Raw genomic sequence first — 17,742 nt, 5'->3', positions numbered from 1 at the left:
ATCAAGGGAAAATTCCACCAGGAAGACATCACAATCCTGAACATCTATGCCCCAAATACAAGAGCACCCACATTTGTAAAAGAAACATTGATAAAATTTAAACAACATATAGATTCCCACATATTAATAGTGGGAGACTTCAACACCCCACTCTCAACAAAGGACAGGTCAACAAAACAGAAATTAAACAAAGAAACAATATCTCTGACAGAGGTCATGAATCAAATGGACCTCACAGACATTTACTTGGCTTTTTTCTTTGCTGCTTTTAATATTTTTCTTTGTGCTATAGATTTAATGTTTTGACTATTAAGTGACGTGAGGAGTTTATTTTCCGGTCTAGTCTATTTGATGTTCTGTAAGCCTCTTGTATGTTTATGGACATCTCTTTCTTTAAGTTGGGAAAATTTTCTTTTATGATTTTGTTGAAAATATTTTCTGGAACTTGGAACCTGGAGTCTTCTTTTTCATCTATTCCTATTATTTGGTGATTTCATTATTTCATGGTGTCATTGATTTCTTGGATGTTTTGTGTTTGGGACTTCTCCGATTTTCTTTTTTCTTTGATAGATGTATCAATTTCTGCAGTACCTGATATTCTCTATTCCATCTCTTGTATTCTGTTGGTGATGCTTAACTTTGTGGTTCCTGATCTTTTTCTTTCTAAGTTTTGTCTGTGTTTCTTTATTGATTTTAAATCTGTTTTCATGTCTTGCACAATTTTCTTCATCAGTTTGAATAAAGATGATTCCTGTCTTTCCAGGACAGCATCTACTTTTTAAAATTTGTTTCCTCTTTATATGCCTCTATTTGTGTGGCTATGTTTGCTTGTTTTTCTTTGATAGTTTTGTTCCTTTCCTGTTTCTGTGCCTATAGTTACTCGATAATCAGAGCTTTGAAATCATTTTCCTGTGTTTCCAATGAATTAAAATAGCCATTGATTTTGCTGGTGAAGCCATGATGTCCTGATTTTTGTTGGATGTGTTCTTATGCCTGTGTCTAGCCATCTGATGGTCAGTAGCCTTTGCTGTTTGTTCCTGGAGCCTGTACTACAGTCTGGGTCTGTGTGTCTCTGAAGTATACTTGCAAACCAAATCAAAGAACACATAAAAGAACATCCAACATGACCAATTATGCTGCCCAGGCATGCAGGTGTGGTTCAATATACAGAAATCCATCACTGTAATCCACCACATAAACAAACAGAAAGAAAAAAAATCACATGATCATCTTAGATCCTGAAAAAGCATTTGACAAAATTTAATACCAATTCATGTTTAAAGTTTTGGAGAGATAAAGGATATAAGGCATATACCTGAACATAGTAAAGGCAATATACAGCCTTTACTAACATGCATGTACCATATAGCCAACATCAAACCAAATGGGGAGAAACTTATATGAATCCTAATGAAGTCAATGACAAAGCAAGGTTGCCCACTCTCTACATATCTCTTCAACATAGTACCTGAAGTCCTACCTAGAACAATAAGACAACTAAAGAGATCTAGAGAGAATACAAATTGGAAAGGAAGAAGTCAAAGTATCACTGTTCGCAGATGATATGATAGTATACATAAGTGACCCCAAAAATTTTACCAGAGAACTTTTTCAATTGATGAACGCCTTCAGCAAAGAGTTTGGAAACCCAATTAACTCAAAACTAGCCATCCTGTATAAAAAAAGACAAAAGGACTGAGGAAAAAATTAGGGAAACATCACCTTATACAATAGCCACAAATAACATAAAGTACCTTGGTGTGACTTTAACCAACCAAGTGAAAGACCTATATGAAAAAAAGCTTCAACTCTAAAGAAATAAATTGAAGATGATATCAGAATATAGAAAGATCTCCCATGCTCATAGATTGGTTAGATTAAGGTAATGAATATGGCCATCCTTCCAAAAGCAATCTATAGATTCAATATAATACCAATCAAAACAGCAACAGAATTCTTACAGAACTTAAGAGAACAATTCCCTATTTCATATGGAAAAACAGAAACCCAGAATTGCTAAAACAATCCTGTACAATAACAGATCTTCTGGAGGTATCACCATCTCTGATCTCAAGCTGTACTATAGAGCAACAGTCATAAAAACTGAATGGCATTGGCATAAAAACAGAGTGTGGACAATGGAATTGAATAAAAGACCCAGAAATAAACCCATTTATCTATAGATACTTGATTTTTGACAAAGAATCCAAACAACACAACGGAAAAAATACAGCATCTTCAACAAATGGTATTGGTCTAACTGGATGTCTCCATGTAGAAAAATGCAAATATATCCATATTTATCACCTGCAAAGAACTAAAGTCTATGTGAATAAAAGATCTGAAACCAGACACACAAAACCTATTAGAAAAATTGGGGAAGAGCTTTGATCTGGTTGGCAAAGAAGACAACTTATTGAAGAGAACACCATCATTACAAGCTCTAAGATCAATATCAATAAATGGGACCTCATGAAACTGAAAAGCTTCTGTAAAGCAAAAGACACTGTCATCAGAACAAAACAACCGCCTACAGATTGGAAAATGATCTTCACCAACCCTGTATCTGACAGTGGGATAATATATAAAGAACTTAAGAAGTTAAACACCAACAAAACAAGTAATCCAATTAAAAAATGAGGGTCAGAGCTAAAATGAGAATTCTTGATAGAGGAATATTGAATGGCAGAGAAACACTTAAAGAAATGTTCAACATCTTTAGTCATCAGGGAGATGCAAATCAAAACGACCCTGAGATTTCACCTTACACCCATCAGAATGGCTAAGATCAAAAAATCAGGTGACCCTGTGCCCAGATATATTTGGTCCTTGTGGAGCTCCTATCCTTTCCATATCATACTAACTTCCCTTCTTTCATATGATTCCCTGCACTCTGCCGAGGGTTTGGTTATGAGTCTTAGTGTCTGCTTTGAAACACTGCTAGGTAGAGTCTTTCAGATGCCTTTTGTGATAGACTCCTGTCATAAGTTCAATGCACATCCCATTTGTCTTTCTAAATGAGTGGCCTGTGGTAGCTCAGTAACCAAGTAGTTTTCCAAAGTAAGGGGAACACGGACTATTTCTAATAGGATCTCAAGGGCAGGCTGTTTGACCCCCACCCCAGGGGAGGAGCAGTCTGTTAGGCCACAGAGGAGGACTTTGCAGCCAGCCCTGAAGATACCTGATAAAACAGGGTCAGATGAAAGGGGAGGAGGTCCTCCCCTATCAGGGGACTTGGAAAGGGGCAGGGAGGAGACCAGGGAGGGAGTGTGGGGTTGGGGAGGGAATGAGGGAGCGGGATACAGCTGGGACACAGAGTTAACAAAATGTAACTAAAAAGAAAAATAAAATAAAAATAAAAAAATTAAAAAAAAAAAAAATCAGGTGACAACACATGCTGGAGAGGGTGTGTAGAACCATTGCTGATGGGAATGTAAACTTGTACAACCACTTTGGAAATATATCTGGTACTTTCTCTGAAAATTAGGAATTGTGCTTCCTCAAGATCCAGCTATACCACTCTTATGTATATATCCAAAATACAGTCAAGTATACAACAAGGACATTTGCTCAATCATGTTCATAACAGCTCTATTCGTAATAGCCAGAAGCTGGAAACAACTAAATGTCCCTCAATGAGGAATGGATACAGAAACTGTGGTACGTTTACACAATAGAAAACTACTCAGCAATTAAAAACAAGAAAATCATGAAATTTGCAGGCAAGTGGTGTAGACTAGAAAAGATCATCTTGAGAGAGGTAGCCCAGAAGCAGAAAGACATACATATTAACTCACATGTTGTTATTAGCCACATAATATAGGATAAATATTCTAAAATCTATACTCCTAGAGAAGCTAAACAACAAGGAAGACCCTAGGGAAGATTCTCAGTCCTCATCAGAAGGGCAAACACAATAGACATCAGAAGCAGGAGAAGACAGGGAACATGACAGGAACAGATCCCAGATGGCCTCTGATAGACTCTATTGATCAGGTTATTGAAACAGAGTCTGAGACACATAGCCAAACTGGGCAGAGTGCAGGGAATCTTATGAAAGAAGGTAGAGATAGAAAGACCTGGAGGGAATAGGAGCTCCAAAAGGAGACCAACAAAGCCAAAACAGATATCTTGGGGCCCTGAAGGAATGATACCCCAACCAAGGACAATGCATAGAGAGGACCTAAAACCCTGGCTCAGATATAGCCTGTACACTTAGTCTCCAAGTGGGGTCCCTAGTAATGAAAGCATGGGCCTTCTCTGGCAGGAAGTCAGTGGCAGGCAATCTGAGCACTTCTCCCTTGTGGGTGCAGCCTTGCCAGGCCACAGTCCTGATGAGACTTGATAGGCTAGGATCAAATAGAAGGGGAGGAGGACCTCCCCTTTTAGTGGACTACGTGATAGACATAGAGAGAGAAGAGAAAGGGATGGTGGATTTGGAGGAGACTAGGGAGTGGACCACAGCAGGGATACAAATTGAGTAATTTGTAATAAATTATAATAATAAAAAGACAAGTAAAAAAGAATATTCTCATATATAAATTTATTTACATTATGTGATAATTTGTAGGATATTTGGTCTTATCACAAGTAGTAGGTCCATTTTAACACTTTGTTTATTATGTCATAAATTATGAAAAATAAATTAATATAAGTTTGTGCTAGACTGCTTGAGTATGTTGAATTAATGGTCCTTTTATGCCTGCTCTAGCTCTCAAATAATGAGATGGAGACTGGTCACATTTAAAATACGCTTTAAAGCACTATAGCTACACAGATTTCCTATTCCAACTGTATTAGACTAGCTTGGCCTACACCCAGTCACTTGCCCTGTTACCTGCCTGGTTACTCTTGGGCCATCTTTGTAGTCATGTTGATTCCTCCCATGGTGACTTCCTCTTCACTGCCCAGCAACTTCTCTCTGTCCCTCTGTTTCTTTTTCTCTCTATATATATATCTCTTTTTACTTTTGACCCCAGACTGGAAACAGAAGTCCTGCCTACTATCTCCTCTGACTAGTCATTGTCTCTTCACCTTCTTTTTTAACCAAACAGAGATAACTGGGGAACATTCCTTATACAATATTAATACAGGAAATTCTTCAACTACATGACAATACTCATGTCATGATTGCCACCTGACCTCGGGGAACATAAATCAGTATCTGAACACACAAGACCAACCCCCAACATGAGTACACACTTTTTTCTAATAGAAATAAAAAATGGATAACCCTGACATACTGAATTAATTATAACGTACCAAGGTTGTGAGGGAAAACATTTCTTTATTCTATGTCAAAATGCTCTTTTTACTTCCAGAATCATTGTAATTAAGTATGGCAATAATAAATTTCACATTTAAGAAAGTACATAAAAATATATTATTACAACTAAGGAATACTGACAGCCTGCAGGGTAGTGTGTGGCATTCTTTTTGTTCAAAGTATTCTGAACTGCTAATGAGATGTCCAGATTTGAATGGTTATTGGTACTGACAGATCAATTTATTTTCACCTTGGATTAGCTTTTTGTTTGTTTTCTCTTCAGTTTCCATGTTTATTTTTTTTTTTATTGCACAAAGAAGGAAAGAAAAATGGGAAGACTTCTTAAAGCATGATGCAATAGTTATCATACTATGTGAATCATATCTTCCCAAAGAATCCTGCAGACGACCAGGAATATTATCTTCCGTTTTTCATTGTGAAAATCCCATTGAAGAGAAAAAAAAATCTATAAGCTTTGACAATGTATTTAGATGTTTGCTACTTTTCTCTTTAATTGAAAGCAGAATTCTCTTCTCACATAATATACCCAAGTTATGTTTTCTGTTATATTGCAGCTCTAAGAACCTACTGTGGTAGGGTTGCTGGGATTTAGAGGAAACGTACTCTGACTGCTTGAATGTGTTTTTATGGTAGGCATCTGGGTTTGGGATGATTATAATTCTAAGTCCCTGTATCTTGTGTGTGTGTAGTGTGTTTTCCAAGTTTTTTTTCTCTTTTATTTTATTTTATTTATTTTTTATTATTAGTTACATTTTATTAACTCTGTATCCCAGCAGTATCTGCTCCCTTATTCCTTCCCAAAACCTCCATCCCTCCCTCATCTCCTCCCTGCCCCTTTCCAAGTCCACTGATAGGGGAGGACCTTCTCCCCTTTCATCTGATCCTGTTTTATCAGGTATCTTCAGAACTGGCTACAAAGTCCTTCTCTGTGGCCTAGCAGGACTGCTCCTCCCTTGGGGGGTGGGGAGGTCAAAGAGCCTGCCATTGAGTTCCTGTCAGAAATAGTCCCTGTTCCCTGTACTATGGAAAACCAGTTGCAAATGCACCTAAGAGGAGCAGACGACTGGAAATAATCAAACTCAGGGCTGAAATGAATCAATTAGAAACAAATAAAACTATTCAAAGAATCAATGAAACCAAGAGCTGGTTCTTTGGCTCAACAAGATAGACAAACCGTTAGCCAAACTAACTAAAAGACAGAGAGAAACTATCCAAATCAGCAAAATCAGAAATGAAAAGGGGTACATAACTTTTTTTCTCTTTTTAATAATTTATTATTATTTATCACAATTTCTTCAGTTTGTATCCTGGCTGTGGCCCCGTTGGTTTCTGTGGCACCTTTCTGGTTTTTAGGAAGGTGTGGCGGCTGTGTGTTGCATAGTATGACATTCTTTTGGGATCTGCCAGATGTGGTCACTAGCGTTTTCTAATTAAATTTGTTTCTAGATAATAGGTGACACATTGGAATGGGAATGGGCTAGGAGTAGCAGATGCAAAGGGGTCCAGGGAAAGGAGAATGCAGCGTGTTCCACCAGGATCTGCTTAGCTTCTTGCCACGACAGGTAGTTTGCTGCAGAGTTTAGGATGAGACTGGGGAAATGGACTTGGAGGGAAGGAGTGAAGATCTGAAGCTGGCCTATCAGAGTCACTGGTCTTCTTGTTTCTCTAGCAGGCTTGACTGGCAGATTGCCAGGAAATGCCTGTTGGAGTTGTTGGGTGCTGAGATAGCCAGATGAGTAGAGAGGGACTTGAAGAAGATCTCCTGGATCAGCTGGAAACAGGCAGAGATGGAGGGGCGCAGAAACTGTTGCAGAGTTGGTAGTGAGACTGAGACGTTGGATTTAGGAGAGAGGCTCAAGAGAGACGGAGAACTGCTGTTAGCCTCCTTTTGTCCCTGGCTGGAGTGGCCTGCTGGCTCCAGGAAGAATGCCTGCTGCTGATGGAGCCTGGGTTAATGTGATAAACTGGATTACTGACAGTTGGAGTGGAAAATCTTTGTGATGCAGCAGAGGTAGAAGGGGCATGAAAAGGGGAGGTCACAGCCGGTAGTCTGCTAGAGAATTGGACTGAGACCTTAGGACTCCATTTGGAGGAGACAAGAGAGGAAAGATCTGTACTTAGTCTACACGCGTTCCTGACCAGCATGGCCTGCAGGCTCCCAGGGAATACCTTTTCTTTCTTTTTTTTTTTTTTTTTTCTTTAATAACCATTGACATCTTTAGTTTAGTAGTTTAAATTTATATCTCACAATATTTAATTATCTGATTCTGAAGAAGTGTAAGATAGTGCTTAGAATATTGCAAAATGAGACAGTAACATGTATGGAGGGTTCAAAGTTTAAAGTGGTTAAAAGTACATACACTATGAAACCAAATAAATGCAAAGCATGGTATTAATTTTCCAGGGAATCACAGAGGTTATCCATATAACTGAATTCCGTTTTGAAAGAGAAGAGTTTTTATCTCTGATATAAACAAAATTGTTAATACGTTTTATATTTAAATATCTACCAAGACATAATTTTTAAAGTGGCTACAAATAAGATATTTTAAGGAGGTAATATTGCTTTAATAATTATTTTCTCAATGTAACATTTTAATTCATCAGCATGATTATTCATAGTTATAGGTAGATAGAAGAATATTATGAGATAATATACTTGAAATACTTTTGTGCTATTTTGTATTCAGGATGAAATAATTTTAGGCCTGCTCATATTTATTTTAATCTATGAATTGAAAACCTAGCAGAGATGCAATACAAAGATATTTCTTCTACATGTGTCTGGAACTCAGTAACGACTTAGAAATAGATAGTAAAAATTACATATTTAAAATTAATGTTCAATATTTCAAAAATTACATATGCAGTTAGGATTTTAAAAATGGGATTTGAACTAGGATTGTGGCATTTATACTCAAACTTCAAGAATTAGTGAATGAAGTAAAACGTTTTCCAGGCAATCACTATTTTCTGATGAGGAAAAGCATGTGTGATGGGGCTAGCAATCACACCAAGTGAATAGATGAAGGGAGTTCAGGTCCCCCAAAGCATTTTTATCAATTTAAAGAATCCAGTTCTATAAACGTGACACTTTGTGTATGAATGTCTACAGATGTATTAAAGTCTTTGTAAAAATCAGTGAGCAGAGATAATGGGATTTATGTTTTCTGCCAGATGAGGCTATTCAATTCTCTACCATGTCATAGCCAATCATCATGGGAAAGAAGAATGAAAAATATATTAATTGTGTAGGTTTGGAGTTTATCTTGCTAAATCATTTGTTTGTTTTAACCAGGATATCCTTCTCTCAGAATTATTGTGACGCATATGAAATGACAGCGTTACTGTGTCTCTTGACTTAAGTAGAATTTTAATTCAGAAACTGAGAGTGCACACCTTCACATGGCCAAACCAGAATCAACGTGAAATTGTGATTCAGTGAGCTTTTTATGAACATTACTGAAGAGAACTCTGATCAATGAATTTGTCATTGGCCTTTAGAGTAGCTATTAGACAAGACGTTGCATTTGGTCTCAAGAGGTCAAAAGATCTACTTGTGTAAATATAGCAAAGATCTGTATCACCAAAGCTGCTATGGGTTGAACCCATGTCTTTGGCAATGCTTGGCAATCATTCTGCCATCTAGACACATGCTACCGTCATTGGATAACTCTCATGACCATAGTTACCAAATTACTATGTATTAATACATGTACAGGTCCTTGACAGCTCTGTGTTAAGCTCATTGCTTGGGAGATAGTTGTATTTCTCCTAAGCAATCTTGGAAGAGACAGGGAACAGAATCTGAAATATTTTCTATCAAAAATACATTAAGTTCAATTTAGAAGAAATATAAAAATGTTTGCAATGATGTAATCAAATTGGTTTGAACAAAAAATGATTTGAATACATTTTAATTTATTGATCTTAGAGAATGCCAAGTGATGGAAGATATCATTTTACAGGTAAAAGTTAGTTGCTATTTAAACTCCCGCCTTCTACCTACTAATTAAGTGAGGTGAGGGCTTCGCTTCTAAAGATTATCTTTATAAGAGGGACAGCCTTATTCTCCTTCTTATGGGTTCCTTTAGATTTCCTGCATTTAGAGATGATGAGAGAAGTTTGTGATTGAAAGAGGGAGAACTTGGGAATAGTCGCAACAATAAAGCAGGATAAAAATAAGCCATGGATTTGTTACAAGGCATTTTCCCCATGATTGTGGAAGATCACAGTAAAGGGAAAACACGAGTCCATTTACCTGTAGATGATTATGGCAATGATGTAGGCAGAGACACACAGAGAAAAAGCGGAAAGAAAATAATGAACTTGCTTTTGAAATGAATTCATGGTTTTGTGAGAATGTACAATTCAATGATAGAGATAAAGATGGACAGTCCCACCCATTCTGCATGCTATTGACAATTGGAAGGAGTCCACAAACTCTCATTTTAGCAAATTCTTTCTTTGGAGGTCCTGCCTATTTCATTCCTATACTAACCGTCTCAATCTGGAGCTATTTATGAAGTTATTCTTTTCCAACTTTCACATGCCATTTTTCCCAGGCCTTCCTTAACTTATACTTTATTAAAAGATGAATAACATACGTATTTATTTCAACCAGCTTACTTACGATATTTCACAGAAAATGTTGAGAAATACATGAAGTGCGAATTCTCTGGTCTCAGTATCACTTGGAGTTGGCTTATACCATGAATCTCAGACGGGTATAGCATACAACTGCTAAGCTTACATTTCATTTATCTACAATTTGACCTTTGCCTCAGCTTCAACTCACACCCATGTGTGAATATGACTGGCATGATTTTTTTTCTCACAACACATAATCAATATTAAGGGCATTAGTCATGCATCTAACTGCTATGCAAAGGTGAAAGTTCCTGAGGTCACCAGGATTCAAGGAAGCCCTCCAGCTTACCAGACCTGCAATGCTGTATTTAATCTATCCTGTTAAAATATCTAATGAAAAGTTAATTTCTTACTGGTGTCAAAATAAGGTTTCTAAGAAATGTTATTCCAGAAAGAACTGCTGAGGGAAATTCTCCTTTTCTCTTTGTATAGGCAAAGATGCTGTTGTTTAATCAATTTTGAAATGAGAGATAAATGAATAGGTTGTAAAAAAAAAAAATCATCCCATCGTTTTTCAAGGTTAGACTAATAAAAATAAAGAGCTTCCACCCACAAATTCTATAATTTGACTGGTTGTAAATTATAAATGCCAATTCTCATCCTACAAATGCAAACTCATGGAGGGACTATCAATGGAAAACAATTACTAGGCGGATTTTGTGTTCTGGATCCACAAAATAAAATACATTTAGTGTTTTCAAATCAATGCTGGAGGAAATGTCAAGGCTGGCGTATGCATTTACTCATTGTGCAGAGATGTCCAAAGCTATTAACTTCCTGCACTTTAATTAGAAAAGCAATGCAAAACTCTTCTCACACTCAATTGTAGGAAATCTAAGACATTTGGTATTGGGAAAAAGATTTGAACTTGTGAAATCTTATAGATCTGAAAGTCTTCTTAGGATAATAACAATAGTTACTACAAAGCGTGTTTCTATTTTTATGGCCATAAGCTTGATTTTAATGCATATACCTTAAGCATATAAAGATAATGGATATTGAAAGAAGAATACAATTATAGAAAAATTAGGATGGTGAGGTAGGCTCAAAATAGTATAATTTTAAAATACAATGTATTAAGTTCTTTAATTATAAGCTCAGTTTGGGGATGGAATTTTTCCATAGCCAGTAAAGTATTATCGAAGACTGTTATTAACAAAAAATTAGATAAGTTTTTCCGTTTATTTAAAATATATTCATCCCTTCTCTGTGGAATTACTTAAGAATATATTGTGTTCTAACTGGAAACCACATTAAAATTAATATGGCACATACTTTAAGCAAATTATATTTACAGCTATGGATATAAGAAAAGGGTCTCACCTGGAATAGTTTATGCCTCATGGTAATCTTGAATGCTGATAATATCTATTGTTTAAATTTTCTTGTTATGATATACAAAAATTGTGTTTCTATATGGTTGGCAGAATGCATATTACAATTATTTGTTGCATTCTAAATAATAAGCTACTGATTGCAGTATTTCTTTTTCAAGAAAAGTCTGGTCATTGATCAAGAAACATAAAATGGCATCAAGACTTTTCTAAAAACATTTCTATGGACAGGAGTTGCATTTAAGATTAATGAAAGTATTCTTTGAATTGAGTTCAGTAACTACTGAATTCTTGCTAATTGCAATGTGGGTTTTTGCATGCCGTAACTGCACAGAAACTCATAAATGCAAATGCATATACACATTAATAATAAAATAAAAGGGATAAAGGAAGGAAAACTAAAGATTAAAAGAGTTTATGTTACCTGTTGTGGTTTGAATAAAGGTGTATTTTTTTAGATACTTAATGATAAAATTTATTTTGAAATACTATCATGAATGTTAACATTTTTTTGCTTATGATATTTTTAAAATTTATTTATTTTTTATATTAATCACAGGTTATTTACTTTGTATCCCAGCCATAGCCCCCTTCCTTCCCTCCCAATCCCACCCTCCCTCCCTCATCTTCTCCCTGCCCCTTTCCAAGTCCACTAATAGGGGAGGATCTCCTCCCATTCCATCTGACCCTAGCTTATGAAGTCTCTTCAGGCTTGACTGCAATGCCCTCTTCTTTGGCCTAGCAATGCTACTCGTCCCTTGGGGCGGGGGGAGTTGAAGAGTTCGCCATTGAGTTCATGTCAGGAATAGACCCTGTTCCCCTTATTAGAGAACCCATTTGGACACTGAGCTACCATGGGCTATATCAGAGTAGGGGTTCTAGGTTATATCCATACATGGTCCTTGGTTGGAGAAAGTCTCATGAAAGACCCTGTCTTTTCTAAGATTCAGGTTGAAATTTAATCCCCAATACCATAGTATTAAAAGCTGCTTAAAAGCTTTAATAGGTGATTAAATCATAAGAGCTTTGAACATGTGATAAGAGATCTAAACTTAAATAAGAGATCTCCTTTTACCCATCAAATAATGCCATTTTATTCTTGAGAATTTCATACATGACTATTGTTTTTCCTTCATTTCCATTAGCTACTAGGACAATACTTTTGTGTTTCACTTTACTGTAAATTGAAGACTTGGCTCAGGAAAGAGACTAGAAAGAGTTTTAACTTGTTTGTAAACCTAACATACTAATCTTAGGAAAACTTACAAGATATGGATTGTTACAAATAGACTATGTTCAGGACAATTGTACAAAGTAGTATCTCAAATATGTATCATCTAAATTTTAGACTAATCATGAAGATCTAGTAACAAAGTAAGACCACTGAGTTTATATCCCTGAGGCTTTCTGTTACAAGATTTTATATTGTTTCATTAATTATGCAACTGAAAATATGTGTAAAGGTATATCTAATTCTTAAATGTCTTTTAAGAATTATGTATCTTTATATTGTTTTGAAATGAAGTCCATTAAATTATTTTTTTCTCACTAGTGTATTTTATTACAAGGCTGAATTTACTCTGTTAGACTAAATCAGACAGCTGTCCCACTTACTGTCTCACAAAATTGATTATAAGCTGAACAAACAATAGAATACCAGGAAATCAATAAAAAAAAAACACAAACAATGCAAACAAAATAGTTTGGTCCCTTGAACACAAACAATCACATTTTTACATAAGGGATTATTTAATTCTTAAAACAAGACAGTGGTCTCTGCTGTATATGAAGTTTAAAAAGTGTCCTATGTTCTCAGCTTATAATCATTCCGACATCTTATAATTACATGGCTACATGAATATCAGATGATTGCATTTGTAGTGAAACCTAAACAAATGAACAACAACAACAAAAAAAAAAACTATTGTTACTAAAATTTGGTGGAAATAATTGCTTTTCGGTAATTTCTTTCTTCTCTTGTATTCTTCCCTCATATGTCACGTCCTGACCACAATTACTTCTTCCTCCTCTCCTCTCAGTCTCTTCCACCCCCACTATACATGGCATATCATGTTACAATAAAACTAGGCACATTCCCTCAACCTAAGACTAGAAGACACAACTCAGTAGTAGGTAAATGGTCTCAAAAGAAAGTAAAAGACAGAGAGACATCCCTGCTTTCACTGTTAGGAGCCCCACAAGCAAGAAATCCAAACAACAAAACCATAGCATAACACATATGCAGAGGACCTAGGTCAGACCCATACAGACACCTTGATTGTCGGTTCACTTTCTGTGTGCCTGTAAGCTCTGGTTAGTTGATTGTGTGGGCCTCTTTCTTGTAGTGTCCTGAACTCTCTGACTCTTACAATCCTTCTCACTCCTTTTCCACAGGATTCCTCAAGCTCTGCCTAATGTTTGGCTGTGGATAGCTGCATCTGCTCTCATCTGGTGATGGATGAAGCCTCCTCTGAGGCCAGTTGAACTAGACAAAGGTCTACTAGTAGAGAAATGTATCATTAGGAATCATTTCATTTACTCTTTTTTTTTCCCCCACTTGTGTTTGGTGTTTGATTCTATCCTAGTTCTCTGGACTATCCAGATAATGGTTTCTGGACCTCCAGGCAGTTAGGGATGAGCTATCTCTTATGGTAAGGGTCTCAAGTTGGACCAATCATTGGTTGGCCACTCCCATTAAGTTCTGTGCTACCTTTACCCCAGTACATCTTTCAGACAAGGATAAATTGCAAGTCGAAGGTTTAGTGATTGGATTGGTGTCCCAGGCCCTTCACTGGCAGTTTTGCCTTGTTGCAGAAGATGGCTAGCTCACATCCCCCATTACTAAGAGTCTTCCCTGAGGTCACTTCATAGACTTATGGGAGCTTCCATTGTGGTAGGTTTCCACTTCATCCCTGAAATACCCAGTGATTCTAAGACTCTCCCCCTCCCCTCTTCCACCTGATCTCTACTGTTCCCATAATTTTTAGAGTGCATCAAAGTGCTTGCCTCACAAATCTGACATTCAGAGTTCAATACTTGGAACCTGTGGAAAGAAGACAGGAGAAGAGTTGTCCTCAGACCTCCATACATGTGCTGAGGCCATGTGCATGTCTTACATACATATTCATGCAGTAATAAAGATGCTAAAAATTAACATGTTTAAGTGGGTATATTGGGGTCTGAAGAGCAGGCTCAGAAATTAAGAGTGCTTGTTGCTCTTCCAGAGAACATGAATTTTATTTCAACTCCCCTATGAGATGGCTGATCACTGCCTATAACTCTAGTTCTTTGGAATTCAACACCTTCTGGCTTCTCTAGGCACCTAAATTCCTGGATCATAGACACACAGGTATGTGTTCAGCAGCACCGAACAGTGTACACACATAAATAAAAGCAAATCTTCAAATATAAACTTTAAACTTCAAATAGAAACATAAAGCACAACACCGTTTTTAGTATCAAAATGTAAGTATTTTATGTACAGAAGAATCAATCCAACCCAGTTATCCGGGTCAAGTCCAAACAAGTTACTTCCAAGTTTTGTGAACTCCCACAATAGACAACATCTTCTGAGAAAACCTTGAACTGGTTTGAAATGTTATTAAGTAAGCATGATCTTCATTGACTTATAAACACCGGTTTTTCACTGTAATGGTATCTTATCACACGTTCAAAAATGACTAGTATATGAAATGGTAACTCTGCTTTATATTACTTAGTAATATTAAATACACTATTCTTTTCCGTCCTAGGAAAAAAATGGCCAGAATTAATCAAATCTTGAGGGTATCATAAATCATGACCTAAACACTCTCACAGTTGCACTTTGATAGATTACTAAGGGGAACATGTTCGAGAGGCAAGGGCTCTGCACTGAGAATATCATGCTTCGAATTTGTATCTAAGAATAGACAGGATTCCAGCCAGCTGCAGCTGATGTGACATGGAGTGGGGGATGAAGTACCTTCAGAAATAATTAGGTCCCAACACATTCGGAGTGTTATAAATAATAAACTAAGTGTTGAACTGGAACAAGAAATGGAACCGCTGCTCACTTGAAAGCACAGGTGGTTTGTGTTTAGTGTACTCTGCCTCACACATGAGGCTAGCAGACACATTCAATAGGACCTAATGAATCTTCTGGGAAGGCCCCAAATAGATAACTTCAGAGGAGTCCATCCAGTGCAGGAAGCGTCAAAGGCAGAGAGAGCAGTGCCATGCACTTCTGAGAAAGAAGATACAGTCTCTAATATTATTGACTGCAAAGCAGGCTAAATCACTCATGCACCACAGTGCTAATAGATCCATTAAGTCCCTTTACTTCGATTCTACTGAAGTTAACATGGAAGATTGCTGGCCGGTCAGGCTTTTCACTTTTCTTACAGGTCTGTTGTGCTTTATATTTTAATATTAAGAACAGGTGGATTTTTAAGGTAAACGCTAACTTATTGTAAAAAAGTCTTTTAGTAAAATTACCTACATGGCCTCCAGTACTTTGTTAATAGTCTAGGGTTTCTTCACTAACGACAGGGTTGAGGGGTGCAGTTTGTGAAGCAAGTAAGGAGATCACAGTTTTTTCTCTGCTCTGACATATTTATGTAGATATAATTGTGTGCTAATTTGAGTCCAAGTTTGCTGAATAGTTAAATAAAAAGTAAATATTAATAGTGGCTTTCCTTTGTTACCAGTAGGAAAATGTAACTTCCTAAAGAAAGTAAAATGACTCCTGACATGGAAGCCAAAGTATAAAACAAACCCTGCTGTAATAAGGTTTGCAATGAATGTACATCCAATACCGAATATACTTGAAACCTTTGTGGTTTATTGCACTTCTCTGACCTTATTTATTTTCCTCTACATAGTAGTTCTCTTCCCTGATGATGGACAGTCTCCTGGATCAAGCAAAGATAGAAAAGCTCTTTTGAGAACTCAGTAGGGGTCACTGAAAAATTGGAAACGACACAGGAGTCAGGCCTTGTATCTTTGATATCAATGATTAAAGATATTGCAAAATAAGTACTGCAAGCTTTTTTCCAGTGGTATTATCAACATGTGCTTAACAAAACTAAATAATGCCCAAAGATGTAGTCAAATGGCCTTAGGCCTGAACTCCATCCATTATAAGGTCGCCACTGCAGATCTTTGTGTACTCTAGACAGCTGCTAATGGATGTTACATATTTACAGAAATTTCAGGGGAGAGGAATTGATTTTTCAGTAGAATTTCAAATATAAGATGGGTTAGTTGAACTGAAGAGAAACTGTACATTAACTAATACCAATATCCAATCAAATTTTGTAACTTCATGACAAGTATTCAATCTCATGGTATGAACAGTATAAATTTAATAATCAAAAGCACATTTAGGCATTCATTTATCAATTAAAAATTTGAAAGGATAAGTGAGTTTTAGTTTTATTGTACATTGACATAACTCCTTATTTTATACAGAACTACAAAGGGAGTGTTAAAGTGTAAAAGGGGCTATTAAATGTGCCTCAAATCTTTGCAATAAACACACTAATAAAGGCTTGTTATTGCATGTTTCTTAGCATCATAGTACTTGATGCTAGGATCCTCCAGGCATCAAAATGCAGTGCGTCTATCCTCCGAATTCGTTCAATAATGATTGCGGTTATTCTTTTAAAAATCATTTGGCCATTAATCTATTACAGGCATTGTCTTTTCTGAGGACAGGTTTTTAAATGTCATGTATAGGATTATGATAAATTTTTTATCATAATCCTATACATGTCAAAGACTCAATTCTCCTAAGTGAAAGAACATGGAGAATAAGTTCCATGGGAACTCCAAAAAGTTATATCTGATTATTCGTGTGCCTGACTCTCCTGTGGCCAAGATAACGCCATTTCTCAGACAAATCCTCTTAAGGGCAAAGACACCGAGGATTAACTGCAAACTACTGCATACTTCTCTGTGTACTTCCAAGAGAGTCAAGGTAGAATTCTCCCCTAAATTGCAAGTTTGGTACATAAAATGATGCCTTCTGAATCTCTAAGCTAAAATGCAGGCGTGCAATATTAACATCCCGTGTTAACAATGACTGGCCTAAATTGAGAACCATGCTATGAGAGAAAGCCCACCTCTGACACTATTAATGATATCCTGCTATCCTGGCAGATATGCCTAGCATGACTGTCATCTGAGAAGCTTCATCCAGCAGCAGAGACCCACACTCAAGGAACCTTGTGGAAGAAGGGGATGTAGTATTCCTCCATTGAGGGACATCTACGTTGATTCTAGCTTCTGGCTATTACCAATAGAGCTGCTACATGGTTGAGCAAATGACCTTGCTGTATACTTGAGTGTATTTTGGATGTATACATAGCAGTGGTATAGCTGGAAGCACTATTCCTAATTTTCTGAGAAAGCACCAGATTGATTTCCAAAGTGGTTGTACAAGTTTACATTCCCACCAGCAAAAGAGGAGGGTTCCCCTTTCTCCACATC

This window comes from Psammomys obesus, unplaced genomic scaffold, assembly GCF_907164565.1.
Source record: "Psammomys obesus unplaced genomic scaffold, mPsaObe1.curated_primary_1811, whole genome shotgun sequence".
NCBI lineage: Eukaryota > Metazoa > Chordata > Mammalia > Rodentia > Muridae > Psammomys > Psammomys obesus.
This window is presented reverse-complemented; position numbering follows the sequence as displayed.